The sequence below is a fragment of the Myotis lucifugus genome, unplaced genomic scaffold (genome assembly GCF_000147115.1).
Source record: "Myotis lucifugus unplaced genomic scaffold, Myoluc2.0 scaffold_0, whole genome shotgun sequence".
NCBI lineage: Eukaryota > Metazoa > Chordata > Mammalia > Chiroptera > Vespertilionidae > Myotis > Myotis lucifugus.
The window spans coordinates 25,293,735-25,310,091 of NW_005871048.1; the positions used below are offsets into that span (position 1 = coordinate 25,293,735).

The window sequence follows — 16,357 nt, forward strand, 5'->3', positions numbered from 1 at the left end:
ATTGCTGCCAAAGCAAGTGGTCACAAATTTAGCATCTTAACCAACAAAAATTTAAAAATTTAATATCTGATGTTTCTAAAGGTCACAAGTCTGACAAAAGTTTCCCTGGGTTAAAATCAAGGTAGAGCAGGGCTGCATTCCTTTCAGGGGAGAATCCATTTCCTTGCCTTTTCCAGCTTCTAGAGGCTGCCTGCCTTCCTGACTCCTGGCCCCCTTCCTCCACCTTCAAAGCCAGCAAAGGCAAGCTGAGTCCTTTTCACGGTGTTGCATCACTCTCACCTCCCCACTAGCCTCACTTGTATACTTAAAGGACCCTTTTGATAACATAATTCAGGATGATCTCTGTATTGTAAGGTCAGCTGATGAGCAAAGTTAATTCCCATCAGCAATTTTTTTTGGGGGGGTGGGGCACAATTCTGGATACCACACAGTCTTATTCCAAAGATCATGTCCTTAACAATTTCACCCTATAAGTGGAATATAGAAATGTTAGTATTCATAATTTTGGAAAACATGGTTTGCAGATTTTTGGTTATATATGGTCCAATGTGAATATATCTTAAGAGAAAAATCATTATCATTTGAAATAATTAACATTATTGTTAACTCATTGTTGCTTTAGTTGGAAATGTTGGTTTGTTGTAGGCATCTAAGCATAAACTATTTTCAGGATGTAGTCCATTAAGTAGACGGATGGCGCCCTCGCCACTGAATGGAAAGCCTGGGGGGCCAGCCACGTTCTGCTGTGAGAGAATGGCCTGTTTGTTCACATGAGCAAGGGAAATTGTGCTGGACAGAGTTATAGGGGATCCTGCTGTGGACCTGGGCTGAATCCTCTCACTGTGGCGCCCCTGGGACTCTGATCCAGCCTGTATAGTATATTTCTCCATCCAGATTTGTTCTCTCCTTCACTCTGCTATGACTTCATGGCACGTTCCCCTCTTCATTTTTCCCACTTCACTGTGGAAGGGCAGGCCAGGCCAAGCATAAAGAATAAGAGGTCTATTGGGTGCAGTCCAGGAGTTTGTGAGTCGTCAGGGGCTCTGAGTATAGGTCTGTTTTCTTCTCCATGTTCTTTTTGTTCTGTTCCCATAGTCTCATGACCTGTTTTTTCTTCCAGTACTGGATCTTGGCCTTCTCCTTCCTCTTCTCTTCTAGGGTAGCTGTCACCAACTGATACTTCCAGCCAACCTCGTGGCTTCCCAGATATGCAAATTTTTACATAGTGTTTAGGTGCACAACCTTGAGGACACCAGAACGCACCACCTGCTTTTTTCCCATCATAGGGCAACAGGATCCCATCAGACACGCAGGGGGTCCAGGGCAGCCTGGCTTCCCTTGGTCTTGAGGGGCAGCACATCTTGAATGGTCTGCCTTTGTTTTTGTAGAAATTGCCAGAAACGCTGATGCCCTTATAGTACACGGCCACCATCTTCTGGCCCAGAAGTACCTGCTTGCTCATGATGGCCCCTGGTGGCCAGGAGATGGCATCAGTCATTGAGCAGTGGGACCTACCTCTCTGCCATCTTTGGCAGCCACCTGGGAAAGTCACATATTTATTATCTTACAGTGCAAGAGGTCAGAAGTCTGAGCTAAATATTATGGGGCTAGACTCAAGGTATCTGCAGGGCTGTGTTTCTTCTGGAGGATCCAGGGGAGAATTTGCATCCTTGCTTTTTCCATCTTCTAGCAAATACCTGCACTGTTTGGCTCGTGACCCCTTCCTTCATCTTCAAAGCACAGCATTCCATCTCTTTGCTTCTGTTGTCACATCTTTTCTTTTGATTTTGTCCCTTAGGTCCACTTGGATAATCCAAGAAAATCTCCCAATTTTAAGACTTTTAACTTAATCACACTTGAAAGTAAGGTCACATATTCCCAGATTCTGGGGATTGGGATGTGAGCATCTTTGTGGGGGCATTATTCTGTCTGTAGAAACTTTACATATGTAATGCTTCCAGTAGATAAAAGTTGGGAGATCTCTCCAATAAAATTAAACGTGGCAACAGTAATGGCAGAGAAAGTAAATTGTTGAAAAGATCCAAGTTTAGGGATTGTTAGGGTTGGGTTAAGGTACAAGGTCAAGTAGGTAAGTATATTTAGGAAGCTGGAAGATATCATTGAGTTGATTGAGGGGTCTGGTAGGAAGGGAAGGAAATCCAGGAGGGGCTTCATAGCTTGAGAGAAGAGTGAGATTTTCCTTCAACTCCTTACTTCTGTTTTCTCTTTAATATGGCTTGTATATTTCATTAACTCTCCCTCCCCCAACCAAATAAGTTTCTAAATGACTGCAATAAAAGGGCTTTATTTGATTTCTATTACTAAATCTTTTCCTCTGTGTTGGTAACACTCCAAAATTGTTGTATTCAGGTCGTAGCAGCCAGTGTTTGAACTCAGGGGAAATTTCTGTGAGAGGCTGTCTACTCTACTCAGTACAGATTTCATGGCATCCCAAGAAAACTAATGGCATGAGACAGGGGAATATAAGTTCTTTTGCTGAACATGAGGTTAACTCTGCCCATAAATTTTTCCTGAATAATTAAGGGTTTTTATGCCTCTTAAAAAGAAATCCAGTGAAATTAGACCACTTTGACAGATGTTTTGTAAGTTGTAAAAAAAAAATTTGTTTGCTGTTGTTTTCTCATAGGCCGTAACCAAGATGGCCTTAAAGTTCCCTTAGCTTGACTAAATGTTAGGCAGGCTTCTTCCTGACTCTAGGCCTCTGACCTCCCTATTTCTAGAGCATTTACTTTAGAAAATGTGTCGTTGTAAATTCTTTCTCTGTCCCTTTGAGAAGTAAATCTTTTAAAAAGCCTCTTGAAGGTTTTATGCCCAGGAATGCCTTTCTCAAGAACCTGGGAGCCTTCCCTCTGAAATGTAATTGCTGAAGGCGATAGACCCCATCTCTCCCAGTCTCTGTAGGAGGGCAGGAGCCTAACTTTCTCTGGCATCTTGCTCCCATTTTGAAGGTGTGAGAAAGTTTACTTTTCCTTTGGGTAAGGCCAATTAGCAAACACAGGTGGCCTATGCCCCCCGCCCCCCCTCATCCCAGCTCTTAAGAACTCTTCAGCCCGTTGTGTGGAGCTGGGCATCCACATGTGGTCTCTGCTCCCTCCCCTATAGTATCAGAAGAACACCAACTCTCTGCTCATCTTGTAGGGTGAGATTTTTTTCTCTAACAATCTCCTGAGAAAGTCAATTGGATAATCATAAGGGAAGCAGGTATGAAGAGAGTGTGTTGGATTAGCTGTAGTAAAAACAAGGTAGTAAAGAGCTATCATTTGATTTCTAATTTAAGTCACAGACAACTGCACTTGGCTTTACTTCACTAGTCCAAGGGCAGGTGGAATATTGTGCTACCTTATGAGCACAGGCTTTACTGGGGAAGGAATACCCCAGGAATGTTTTATTTTGTTGGGATTTTGGGGAAGGTGGATTTATTTAGCAGGGTGGTATTTCAGTTAGAACCTTAGTTGCAAATGACTGAAATCAGACTTCAAATGGCTTAGTCATTAAAAAAAATTATTGGCCATGTAATTGAAAAGCCTAGGGATAATGTTGTATCTGAAGCTCAAATATTTACCAAGTGCCTCCTATGTGTCGGACATTGTTATAGGCACAGGTGATAAAATACTTGTCAGTAAAACAGGTAGCATTCTGAGAGTCTAGTGTCCATGTCATCAAGGCCTTTTCACTATCCGTTCGCTGGGTAGGTTCTGCGTTGCCTTCTGCTTGTGTGTGAGAGATCGAGAAGCTGGCCTGTGCAGAATGGGGAAAGCGCGGACCACGAGCCCTACCTTCTTAAGGAGACTTCCAGGCAGTCTTTCTCTGGCCAGGGTCCCATTCATCTATTCCAGAGGTGCCAGTGCTGTTAATTCCCAAGACTGTAAGAATCTGCAATATAAATCTCGTTTTAATCTTCAGAGCAACCTCGTGAAGTATGTAGGACAGATTATTCTGTCATTCCCATTTTACAAATGGGGGTCATGTAGGACCAGGGCTAAGGAACTCATTTCTCCAGCTAGAAAGAAGCAGAAGAAGGATTTTAATCTGAATCTTCTAGTTTCAAAAGTCACGGCCATTTCTCCCATGCAATATGTGCTCTATCTTGCCTAGCACCCTGCCTTCAGATACTAATATTTGAATGAATAAATTTGAAAGGTCCTGGAGTCAGAACTGATGTTCAAAAAGCAATAACCATAACGGGGAAGAGTGACAAACATTGTACAAAGTTTTTCTTCACTTCTCTGTTCCAACCAATTGCCCATAATGACACCAGGAATAATGTATCTCTTAATAAATGGCTGAAGTTCTAACTATTGTAAATTTTATGCAGCATATTGCTCCAAATGGTTAAAGGAGTGCATGTTTTCTTTTTTGATTATATTTGCCCTAAGTTGTTTGGAAAGTAAATCCATTTTTATAGAAACTAACTGCTGAATTGGATGTGATTTGCTGAACAACTTTTATAGTTGTTTACCAATTCCTGAAAAGTGAGAATGTACCAAGGCTGTCCTTACCTTTGAGTTTGCGTAGATTGCAAAATATTTTTCATTCTTCATTACTGACTAATAGATTAATAGGTAATTAGTGGCAATGGATAAATGTCTGAAATGCTATTATTCATGGTGAGATTGGGCCCAAGCTCACTGTCATGAAGCTTCTCAGGAATCCTATATAATAAAAGCGTAATATGCTAAGTGTCCAACCTATCAGTTGACTGTTCAATCGACTGCTCGACCAGTCGCTATGACGCACACTGACCAGCAGGGGGCAGATGCTCCAACCGGTAGGTTAGCTTGCTGCTGGGGTCTGGCCGATTGGGACTGGGCGAGAGGGCTGAACACACCCTGGAGCCTTCCCGCAGTCCCTCCCTGGCCAGCCAGACAACCTCCCATGGTCCCTCCCCGGCTGGCCGGCCTCCATCAGCCCCCATCGGAACTGGGCAGGATGACCCCAATTGGCCCCCAACTCCAGCCAGGCCGAGGGACCCCACCCATGCACAAATTTGTGCACCAGGCTTCTAGTATAGTTATAAAAATCTTAAAAACCTTTGGGCATTTCTCATGGATGATTATTTATTGAATTGATTTGGATCTAGTACACCTTGACCAATTTGATAAATTTCTCAAAATATATTAGTGCTACCCAATTCTTAGCCATATACCATGTCATACATTATGCTTAGAGTTTTTTGTTGTTTGTTTTAAAATATCCTATATAAATAAAAGCCTAATATGCTAAGTGTCTGGTCGTTTGGTTGGCCATTCAGCCAATCAAAGCATAATATGCTAATGATATGCTAAGGCCGCTCAGCTGCTCGCTATGACTTGCACTGACCACCAAGGGGCAGACAGTCGACTGGTCGATCAGTTGCTATGACGTGCACTGACCACCAGGGGGCAGACAGTCAACTGGTTGACCAGTCACTATGACATGCACTGACTACCAGTGGGCAGACACTCCAACCGGTAGGTTAGCTTACTGCTGGGGTCCAGCTGATCAGAACTGAGTGAGAAGGGCCAGACACACCCTGGAGCCCTCCCACCGTCACTCCCCGGTCCTGATCATGCACTGGTGGGGTCCCTTGGCCTGGCCTGAGCCCTCTCGCAATCTGGGCTGAGGGACCCCCCCCCTTGCATGAATTTCATGCACCGGGCCTCTAGTCCTATATAATAAAAAGGTAATATGCTAAGTGTCCGACTGATTAGTTGATCGCTCAAGCAGTTGCTAAGATGTGCACTGACCATCAGGAATAGACGCCCCAATCAGTAGGTTAGCTTGCTGCTGGGGTCCAACTGATCGGGACAGGGCGAGAGGGCCAGACATGCCCTGGAGCCCTCCTGGGGTCCCTAGCTGGCTGGCGGGCCCCGATTGACCCCCATCAGGGCTGGCGGGCCAACCTCCCTTGGATCCAATCAGGACTGAGTGAGACAGCCCTGATCGCTGGCCAGGCCAAGGGACCCCACCCGTGCACAAATTTGTCCACTGGGCCTCTAGTATATATATTTTTTTTATTGATTTCAGAGAGGAAGGGAGAGGGAGAGAGAGAGAGAGAAACATCAATGATGAGAGAGAATAATTGATCAGCTGCTTCCTGCACTCACCACATTGGGGATTGAGCCCACAACTTGGGCATGTGCCCTGACTGGGAATCGAACTGTGACCTCCTGGTTCATAGGTTGACATTCAACCACTAAACCATGTCAGCCGGGCATATCTAGAGTTTTAATAACAAAAAAGGAGGACCTAGTTCTTTTGCTTTGACATTAGTTGATGGTACTTTTTTGTTTTTATCAATTTCAAATGAACATTAGTTGCATTAGGCTCGGAGTGCATTTCTCCTCAAGGCAAGTATCCTTGGATAAGTGAGTTACTGTGTAAATAGAGCAGTGTCTAGAAATCATTTCTAAAGACTTTAAAATTTTTTATTGTAATAAAATACACATAGCATATAATTTATCATTTTAACCATTTTAAAATGTACAATTCAGCGGCATTTAGTACATTTATAATGTTGTGCACCCATCAGCACTATCTAGTTCCAGAACATTTTCATCACCCCAAAAGGAAACTCGATACCCATTAAGCAGTCACTCTCCATTCCCCTGATCCCAGCCCCTGGAAACCACTAATCTGGTATATGTCTCTATGGATTTGCTTATTCCAGACATTTCATATAAATTAAATAATTAAATACATGGCCTTTCATGCCTGGCTTATTATAATAAGTGTAATGCTTTTATTATTTATTTATTTATTTATTTATCTATCTTTATTGATTAAGGTAAGTGTAATGCTTTTAAAGTGTATCCATTTTGTAGCACAAATTTCATTCCTTCTTATGGCTGACTTCCATTGTTTGTATATACCACATTTCGTTTATTCATTCATTTATTGATGGACATTTGGTTGTTTCTACCATTTGGCTATTGTGAGTAATGCTGCTATGAATGTTCATATACAGATATCTGTTCAAGTCCCTTCTTTCAACTAGTTTATATATATATATTTCAGAGTAAAATTGCTGAATCACATGGTAGTTTTATGTTTAACCATTTGAAAAACCACCACACTGTTTTTGTAGTGGCTATACCATTTTACTTTCCTGCTAGCAATGCATGAGGGCTCCAGTTTCTCTGTATCCTTGCCAATACTTGTTATTTACCATTTTTTGTTACAGCCACCCTAGTAGGAATAAGTGGTGTCTCATTGTGGTAACGTTCTGTTGCTTTTTATTGAAGATAAATGTACTCTCCATGCCACCCTGAACTGAGACATTCATTATAAATTGTAGAGCAAAGGTCATGTGAGTGGCACCTTGAATGGTTTCACTTGACTGAAAAGCTATCCAGGTGTGGAGGCTGGTGGAAGATGAAGCTGAAATATTGTACTGGGACTAGATTGTACATGGCCTTGAATGTTAAGCAGAGGCACTTCAGAGGGAGACATTTTTAAGGCATGAAATGGAGTAGGGAATTAAAACAGTAAAAGGCACCATGATGTAGGCTGAACTGGAAAGAACAGAGGCTGGGAATGATTGATTACTCCATTGCTGAAATAGTTCCTAGGACTCTAAATATGTTAATTGCCCATGTAGTACCAGATAGCACCTTATAACTTATCAAATTAGCCAGAATTGTTGGATTATTCCAGCATTCCACAAGAATGCCACATTATCCCCAGTTAGGTAGAGATGAATGCATTTGGAAATACATGTAGACTGTGAACAGTTTCACACTCAGAAGTATAGAGTTCTTTTTTATAAGTAGGAATCTCCTTTGAGCTGATGTACATTCACTGTAAATTGTAGAGCAAAGGCTCAGGTTATGTCAGCCTCTTGTGTTCTAGAGAATGTGGTGAAAACCAGGAGACTTGACTTGGACCCTGCTCAAGTACCTTACCTTCTCTGAGTGTCTTCTGTCTTTAAAATGAGTAGACCATCTAGCTCATTGTGTTGCCGGGGAAGAAACTGAGATTATGCATGGAAAGTGATGATGCATGGAAAGCACACAGCAGAGAGCCTGGCATGTAGCGGGTGCCCAGGACAGCGCCCCAAAGCCAAAGATACTTAGGTCATCTCCCTTTTAAGTAAGTGCCTATGTTATGGTTCAGAGGAAGGCCTGTAAGAATAAAAATCATCCTGGAATGTGTAAAAAAATATGAGAGAGAGAGGGAGTTAAAGAAGAAAAAGGAGAAGAGAAGGGAGAGAAGAGGGAGAAGGGAGAGAACAACATCTTTGTCCAAAGAAAACCTTGGGTCACTGTGATGTGAGGATAACCTTGGAACAAAGAGCAGGTTGATGGGACATGATTCAAGTCCCTATTATTCACCTTAAATTTGGCTCCTTTTTTATTGACATTAACTGACATGAACTAATCTGTCAGCTGAGATGATTTGTAGATTGTCTATGGTATAGCTTTTGTTTCGTTGGGAAATTAAAATCCTTGTTAAACTGTGCCTGCAGTGTATTCTCAGAGCAGACATACAATGGTAGGCAGGGGATTGCAGAAGCGTGTAGCACATAGCTGGGCCTCTGTCCAGCTCGGTTCTCTTCTCTGAGAGAAAGAAGTAAACAACATAAGCAAGATAGAACACCATCCCTGCTGTTGGGAGGTGGTGGTGATATTTATAGTTCTTGAAAGTGCCGATTTGCCTAAAATTTCTAACTAGGTATTTGCCAGAAAATGTGACATCCAAGGGACCAGGAAATGCAGTTCCTGGTGCCAGAGTGTGGTACCCTCAGCCTCAGCCTGGCACTCCAGCTCCTGGCTGGGGGTATTGGCTAATACTGCTCAGGTGGTTTCGTTATTAATTACCCTTTCCAAGGGAAATTCCCAATGACTAATAATGTTAGCGGCTATCACTTGGCAAGTGTCAGGCTGGGCTTTTACATTTAATTGTCATAACAACTAAATGAAGTAGGAAAAGAAACTGAGGCTCAGAAAAATTAATTGGCTTGCACACAATCATGTGGCTATGATCATGGAAAGAAAAAAAATACTGTTCAAAAAGATGACTACAGTCATTGCATTAACATTCCAAGACAGCAATATGTTTCATTTCCAGGGAAGAGAGCTTGTTCTGTTGTAAAGGAACCAACCACCAGTCTAAGATGACTTTTTACTGATTGTAAAGGAACTAACAGCTAGTCTAAGATGAATTTTGAGAAATGGAATGGCTCTGCATAATAAAGTAACAAATTTTTAGGTTGACCCTAGTGACTGGAGAGGAAGACAGGATTTCTGGATGACAGAGGAGTGAAGAGAAAGGAGAGACTGCAGGGAGACCAAATATGGCCAGGCACCTAGTAGCAAATCAGAATCTGAGGAAGAAGAGATCATCTGATTGGTCAAAGCATGTGAGATATGCATTAAATTCAAAGCTGTACTATGTTGGATTATTCTTGGTTGCAGTCAAAACGTAGTAAAACCTTGTTACACTTAAGAGTCTTGTATTGCTAGGGCTTTGGTTGTGTGGCTCATGTTTAGGGTGAACTGAGGAAGAGAAAGGAGAGTAGTTACAGGAGAGAAGGTATAAGCGGGAGTTGAAAATTGAACTCAGGGCAAGAATTTAAAGCAAGAAAGAATAGAAACTTGAAGGTCTCTCCTAAAATTCTCAGAAATATTGGAGAGGTATTGGACCTCTCTCAGAGTATGTCATTTTATTTAAATAGTCAAAGAAAGCCTAATCCCAGAAAGTGAGAGTCTTGGACTTTTTTTGATCACATTAGTGTGTGACAGAAGCTATCTTAAGGCCAGCTCTGTCTGTCCCCAAAGCCTAGTTCTGTCCACTTTGCTCAGTTGTCTGCACTGGGCCGACAGGATGAAAGACAGGTGATTGATTTGCACAGTCTCATACTCTGTCTTGATGTCTCAGGCTGGAGTGGACCCAACACTGGGGAATCTAAACGTTGAGCCACTGTCCCATCAACACTCTGCTAAGTGATGTCTGTACCACGGTGAACAAAATAGACATGGTCCCTGCCCTCCTGGTTCCCGCCTCCTGGAAATTAAACTCTAACAAAATCTTTTAAATTATAGCATTTAGAATAATAATAATGAATTCAACCTGCGCTTTCATACAGAGGCTAGAAATTAAACCATAGATTTCTCATAAGCATTTTTCATATTAACCATAGTAGACATCATATATTTAAAAGATCATGGAAAGGAAGGCTGTTAATCTGATGCCAGAAAAAAAAAGCCCTTTAAAAGACAAGAAAGAAAAAAAGGGATAGTCTACAATTGAAAAAGTCCAGGAAACTCAAGCAGATATAAATGGTTAACAGGTTGGTATTCAGGGATATTCCTGAGACTGGTATCAATGGATTCATTCTCCTATGGTGTTTGTGAATTAGAAATGAACTGCAAGGGATGCTGGTTGGGGATTATGTCATCAGGCAGATTGGACCATCTTACATGAGGCCAGTTGACCTCTAGCTGAATGGGGCCATACCTGTGCATCCTGTTTTTCCTGCTGGGTTCACTCTCTGAAGTCCTTGTTTGGACCTGAGTCACTGCTGCTCTCCTTTCTTTGTTGCTTCTTGGCATCAGAGGATTTATATATGGAAGATGCTGAACTTTCTCACGGGCCTTCGTCCTCTCCTCAGGCCTCCCAGGAGCCAAACTGGCTTCTACAAAGAAAAAAGATACTAATTTATTAAAAGCAAGAAACAAACCTGAGGGGACTTAGTGATCTTGTAGATAGTTAAATATATTAGAGGCTTTGAGTCATTTTCTTCTCGTACTTAATTTGACCAAAATGCCATTAGTATGGAATATATGCCAGGTTGTAGTGATATATATTTTAGTCTCACTTTTCTGGAACCCTTTCATTGGGTTAAAGTACTTTGCTGAGGTATTGAGAATTCTAGTTTCTTAAGAGCTAAAAACATTTACTTCCTGTTAGTTGTTTTGGATTATTCAGATAAATTTAGCACTTAATGTGATTTGCTGAGACAATTGTTATTTACCTCTAAATGTGCCGTGCTTTGTTAGAATCAGGAAAAGCTTGTTTCAGCAATGGGGGAATAATTATCTCCAAAGTACAAAGCAGACACTAATCATAATTGAGAACTTTTAAAAAATCCTCACTTGAGGCTATTTTTCCTATTCATTTTTTAGAGAGACTAGAAGGGAGGGAGGAGAGAGAGAGAGAGAGAGAGGAGAGAGAGAGAGAGAGAGAGAGAGAGAGAGAGAGAGAGAGACATTGATTAGAGACACTTCAATTGGTTGCTTCCCACTAACACCCTGACCAGGGCCAGGGATTGAAGCTGCAATCAAGTAATGTGCCCTTGATAGGGAATCGAACCCAAGACCCTTTAGTCCACAGAGCCAAACTGACCAGGCCTAGAGCTTGTTTTTTTCTTTTGTTTTTAAGAGAGGAAGACAGGAGTAGTGTTTTATGTAATATATTGGATTCTCATGTTTGTTTAATTTATATTGATTGAATTTACTTTAAAAAAGAATGGACCAACACCCAAAAAATCATGCTTACAACAGTGTCCTTAGTTTTCTGATATTCAAAGAATATACCCCAGAAACACTAGTCCTATGAGCTCAGAGCACATCTTTTATCTCAGAGAAACAACTTCCTTCATAAAGCTATTTGGGGCATTTTCCATGAACTGTGCCTGAAAAATATTTTTTAAAAATATATATTTTATTGATTTTTTACAGAGAGGGAGAGAGATAGAGAGTTAGAAACATCGATGAGAGAGAAACATTGATCAGCTGCCTCCTGCACACCTCCCACTGGGGATGTGCCCGCAACCAAGGTACATGCCCTTGACCAGAATTGAACCCGGGGCCCTTCAGTCACAGGCCGACGCTCTATCCACTGAGCCAAACCAGTCAGGGCTGAAAAATATTTTTATTTTGCACTTGACTTTACAGAAAAAAACAACTCAGGGAACATAACACTTTATTTCATTAATTAACTTCTGAATTTCATTAGCTTAGATATTAATGTTTTTCATAGTTATAATTTATTTCCTTTTACTTTTAAAATTTCTTCTAATTTATATTTCATGTTATGTTTTATATATCCTTCAAAGTGACCAAATATATTTTGATGAAAGCAGACTTCAAATAAATAAACTAATAATTTTAAACAGATGCACATTATATTTTGCAGTTACTTTTAAAATGAACACCATTTTGTTACATGTTTCCATATACAATATTAACAGTTTACCTACTTTTTATTTTAATGAAATACTGCATTTCATTGGTTGATGTATCATTATTTGTTTAACTGTCTTCTTCCATCCCATGGTAAAGCACAGGTTTGGGGAAAAGAATGATGATCATCACCATTAACAGTATAATCTGGCATGTTTAATCCAGAATTGTGTACTTGAACATCTTTTTTGTCTTCTTCCATCCCATGGTAAAGCACAGGTTTGGGGAAAAGAATGATGATCATCACCATTAACAGTATAATCTGGCATGTTTAATCCAGAATTGTGTACTTGAACATCTTTTCGTGATGTCCTCAAAAGTAGAGCCACCATCTCTGTGAAGCATTTTCCCATGCCTCATCTCATTTGATCCTCACAGAAGTTCTGGAGTAGGTAGATATGAGACTCGGTGGAATCCTGTTTTCTTTTCATTAGCTGGAAAAGAGAGCTTTAGAAAGTTTAGAAACTTGACCCGACTGAAAAGAAGTAAGAAATGGTGGACCTTGAAATTGACTTCAGGTTTTCTCACTGCACAGAATATAGTCAAACACGGCTGCAGTTAAATATTTTACCGTTTGTTCTCCCTGCGTGATCTACAATAATAGTGTGCTTTGTGTTGATATTTACTGTTGTGTTGCTGACAATTACCTGAAAGAGAAATTGGGGTGTTTCACTGGGCTGGGTAAAGTTTAGCTACATCAGAAAGCAGGTCTAATTAAGCAAGTTTATTCTATATATATAAAAGGCTAAGTTGACTCGTGCATGCACAATACATATAAAGCTCTCACTGGCGCCAATCACATGCTTGTGTTTCAATCTGTCATTGTCGATCGTGAATTGGTTGACACTTCTATTAGAGAGAAAGGGTAAATAGTGATATTAAAATATTTCTTCTAATTAATTTCCTTCCAATGTGTATGAATTCATGCACCGGGCCACTAGTTGCTTTAATAACTGTTCTTTTTAAAGTCATAGTAACTTTGAAATATAGCCACCAAACCTAGATACTAGTGGTCTTTTTCTCCTCTACTATTTGCTCTCCTTGACACAGTGAAAACCCCCCTTATTTATGAAAATTTCTTCTCTCTATTAAGTTGCATGCTCCTGATTTCTGAGCCTCTCCATCTATCCGTTGCTGGAGTCTGTTTTTCCTTCTACCCAAGATTCATCAGTAGTTGCCTTTCTTTGCCTTTGTGAATTTTCCCCGCCCCAGTATTACATATATTTCCACAATTTCAGCTATTAAAATTATTCTGATGACTTTGAAATATATTTTTAACATTTTTTTCTGAGCTCCAGATCTACTCAGAATCTTGACTATGCTAAATACTCACTAAATATTTCTTGGATTAAATGTCTGTTTGCAAAAATCTCATTTATTCAATGGTTATTTACCGATTATCTAGTAAGTACCAAGCAATGTTGTAGGTGCTTGGGATGCATCAGCGAATAAAATAAAATGACCAGCTCCCATGGCTTTTATGTTTTAGTGGCAGTAGACAGACAATAAACCTTAAAAAAATAGAGTGTATATGAGAAGCATTATGAAAAAGAAAAGATGAAAGAGGATAAAGGGAATAAAGAATGAAGTTAGCAGGAGTGGTGATGGGAGAGCTAATGGCTCTCTTCTAGAAGGTGATCAAAGTTGGCCTTGCTAAGAAGAAACTACTTATAAAAGCCTTAAATAATGTAAGGGAGTTTGCCCAGCAAAAATATGGGAGAAATGCATTTTGGGTAGAGGAATAGCCATTGCAAAGATTTTAAGGCACAAGAGCCTGGTTTATCCAAGGAATAGTGGTAGGAGAGTAGGTCAGAAAGAAAATGAGAAATTAGATTGTGTAGGATCTTGTCAGTCCCCTGTAGAGACTTTGGCTTTTATCCTTAATGTGGGAGCTATTAGAGAGTTTTGAACAGAGAATGACACAATGTATTTCACATGTTTAAAGGATCATTCTGGCTACTGTGCTGAGAATAGGCTATAGAGGTAAGGGTAGCACTGAGAGACCAACTGTAAAGCTATTGTAGTAATCTGGGCAAGGCATGATAGTGGCTTGGACCAGAATGGTAGAAGTAGTATTGATGAGAGGTGGCCAGTTTGTGGATATATTTTGAAGAGAGAACCTAGAATTTCCTGATGTATTAGATGGGGTTAGCCTGAGCAACTAGAAGGATGGAGTTGCCATCAGTAGAGATTGGGAAGGCTGCAGGTAAAACAGGTTTGATGGGAAAGATCAGGAGGTTACATGTGAACACATTAAATTTGAGGCATCTATTAGATGTTTAAGTGGAGATGCTGGATAGGGGGTTGAATTATAGGAGTCTGGGACTTAGGAGTGATATTGGAATAGAAATAAAAGCATGACCATTGGTGGCACATAGATAGTATTTAAAACCACGACTCTGGATGAGATGACCAAGAGGATGAGCATGGATAGAAGAGACAAAAGGATTGAGGACTGAGCCCTGGGGCACTACAACATTACAAGTTTGGGGAGGAGAGGATGGACCAACAAAGGACACTAAGACATTTATCTGTGAGGTAGAAGGAAAAGCAAGAGAGCACAATATCTTAAAAATGAAAACAAAAATTATCAGGGAGGAGAGAGAGCACAGTTGCATCAAATACTGCTGATAATTTGAGAGTGAGTAGAGAATTGGCCATTGGCTTTAACAGTGAGGTGGTCATTGGTGACCTTCACAGGAGCAGTTTTGGTGAAATTGTGGGGATGAAAGCCTGGTTTGAGTGAGTGAATAACAGATAGTGGGTGACAGAAATTAGATACAATGAATATAGAAAAAAAACTTTTGAATTGATGCAAACTCTTAAGTGTCTAAAACTGGACTATCACCCACCTCCTAAATCTATTTTTTCTCTAGAAATATATATCTACACTAATAAAAGACAAACATGCAAATCGACCGTACCTTCGCTATGCCTTAAGCCACGCCCACCAGCCAACCAGAGCGACTATATGCAAATTAACCCAACCAAGATGGCGGCCGGTAGCCACGGAGCTGGAGCGAGCAGGAGGCTTCCCTCCCGCTCGCCCTGGCTGGCTCTGAGCTCCTCTCAAGGCTACAAAGTTTCAATTATAGAAGGTAAATAAATCCCAGAATAAAAAAGAAAAAAGAAACAAAGGAGAGGCTGGGAGCTTCCATTGCCGGGAGGCTTGGCCAGCCTGAAAACAGCCCTCAGCCCCTCACCTAGGCTGGCCAGGCACCCCAGTGGGGAACCCCACCCTGAAGGGGGTGTGACCAGCTGCAAACAGCCCTCAGCCCCTCACCTAGGCTGGCCAGGCACCCCAGCGGGACCCCCACCCTGATCCGGGACACCCTTCAGGGCAAACCAGCTGCCACCCCGCCTCCCCCCCGCCCCCCCATGCACCAGGCCTCTATCCTATATAATAAAAGGGTAATATGCAAACTGACCCTAACAGCAGAATGACTGGGAATGACTGGTCACTATGACACACACTGACCACCAGGGGGCAGACGCTCAATGCAGGAGCTGCCCCCTGGTGTCAGTGCACTCCCACAGGGGGAGCTCTCCTCAGCCACAAGCCAGGCTGATGGCTGCCAGTACAGCGGTGGTGGTGGGAGCCTCTCCTGTCTCCTCAGCAGCACTAAGGATGTCCGACTGCAGCTTAGGCCTGCTCCCTGCTGGCAAGTGGACATCTCCCGAGGGCTGCTGGGCTGCCAGAGGGATGTCTGACTGCCAGCTTGGGCCTGATCCCCTAGGGAGCGGGCCTAAGCCAGCAGGTGGACATCCTCTGAGGGGTCCCAGACTGCAAGAGGGCATAGGCCGGGCTGAGGGTCCCCCCTGAGTGCACAAATTTTTGTGCACCAGGCCTCTAATATATATATTAAACTTGCTTAATTAGACCTGCTTTCTGATTTAGCTAAACTTTTTCCAGCTTAGTGAAGCACCCCAACTTCTCTTTCAACCTCCAACCTCTCTGTCACTCATAGTCAAAGCCAGAGAGTCATCCTTTACTCATATCTTTCTCTTGTTACACAAAATTAATCAATGAGCAAGTCCTGTCAATTTTCCTGAAGAAGGCAGAAGGTATATTAGAAAAAATATGCACTTTCAATTCAGACATACTTAACAAGTTATTAATCTCTCTTAGCCTCTGTTAAGAAGGATAATATTATTTAAATCCCAGGATTCTT

The 16,357-nt window shown here is 41.5% G+C and overlaps 1 pseudogene; it reads right to left on the reverse strand.

Annotated features, from left to right (window-relative positions):
• Window positions 1–1,002: 1,002 nt before the first annotated feature.
• Window positions 1,003–1,498, reverse strand: LOC111826744 (annotated as a pseudogene).
• Window positions 1,499–16,357: the final 14,859 nt, after the last annotated feature.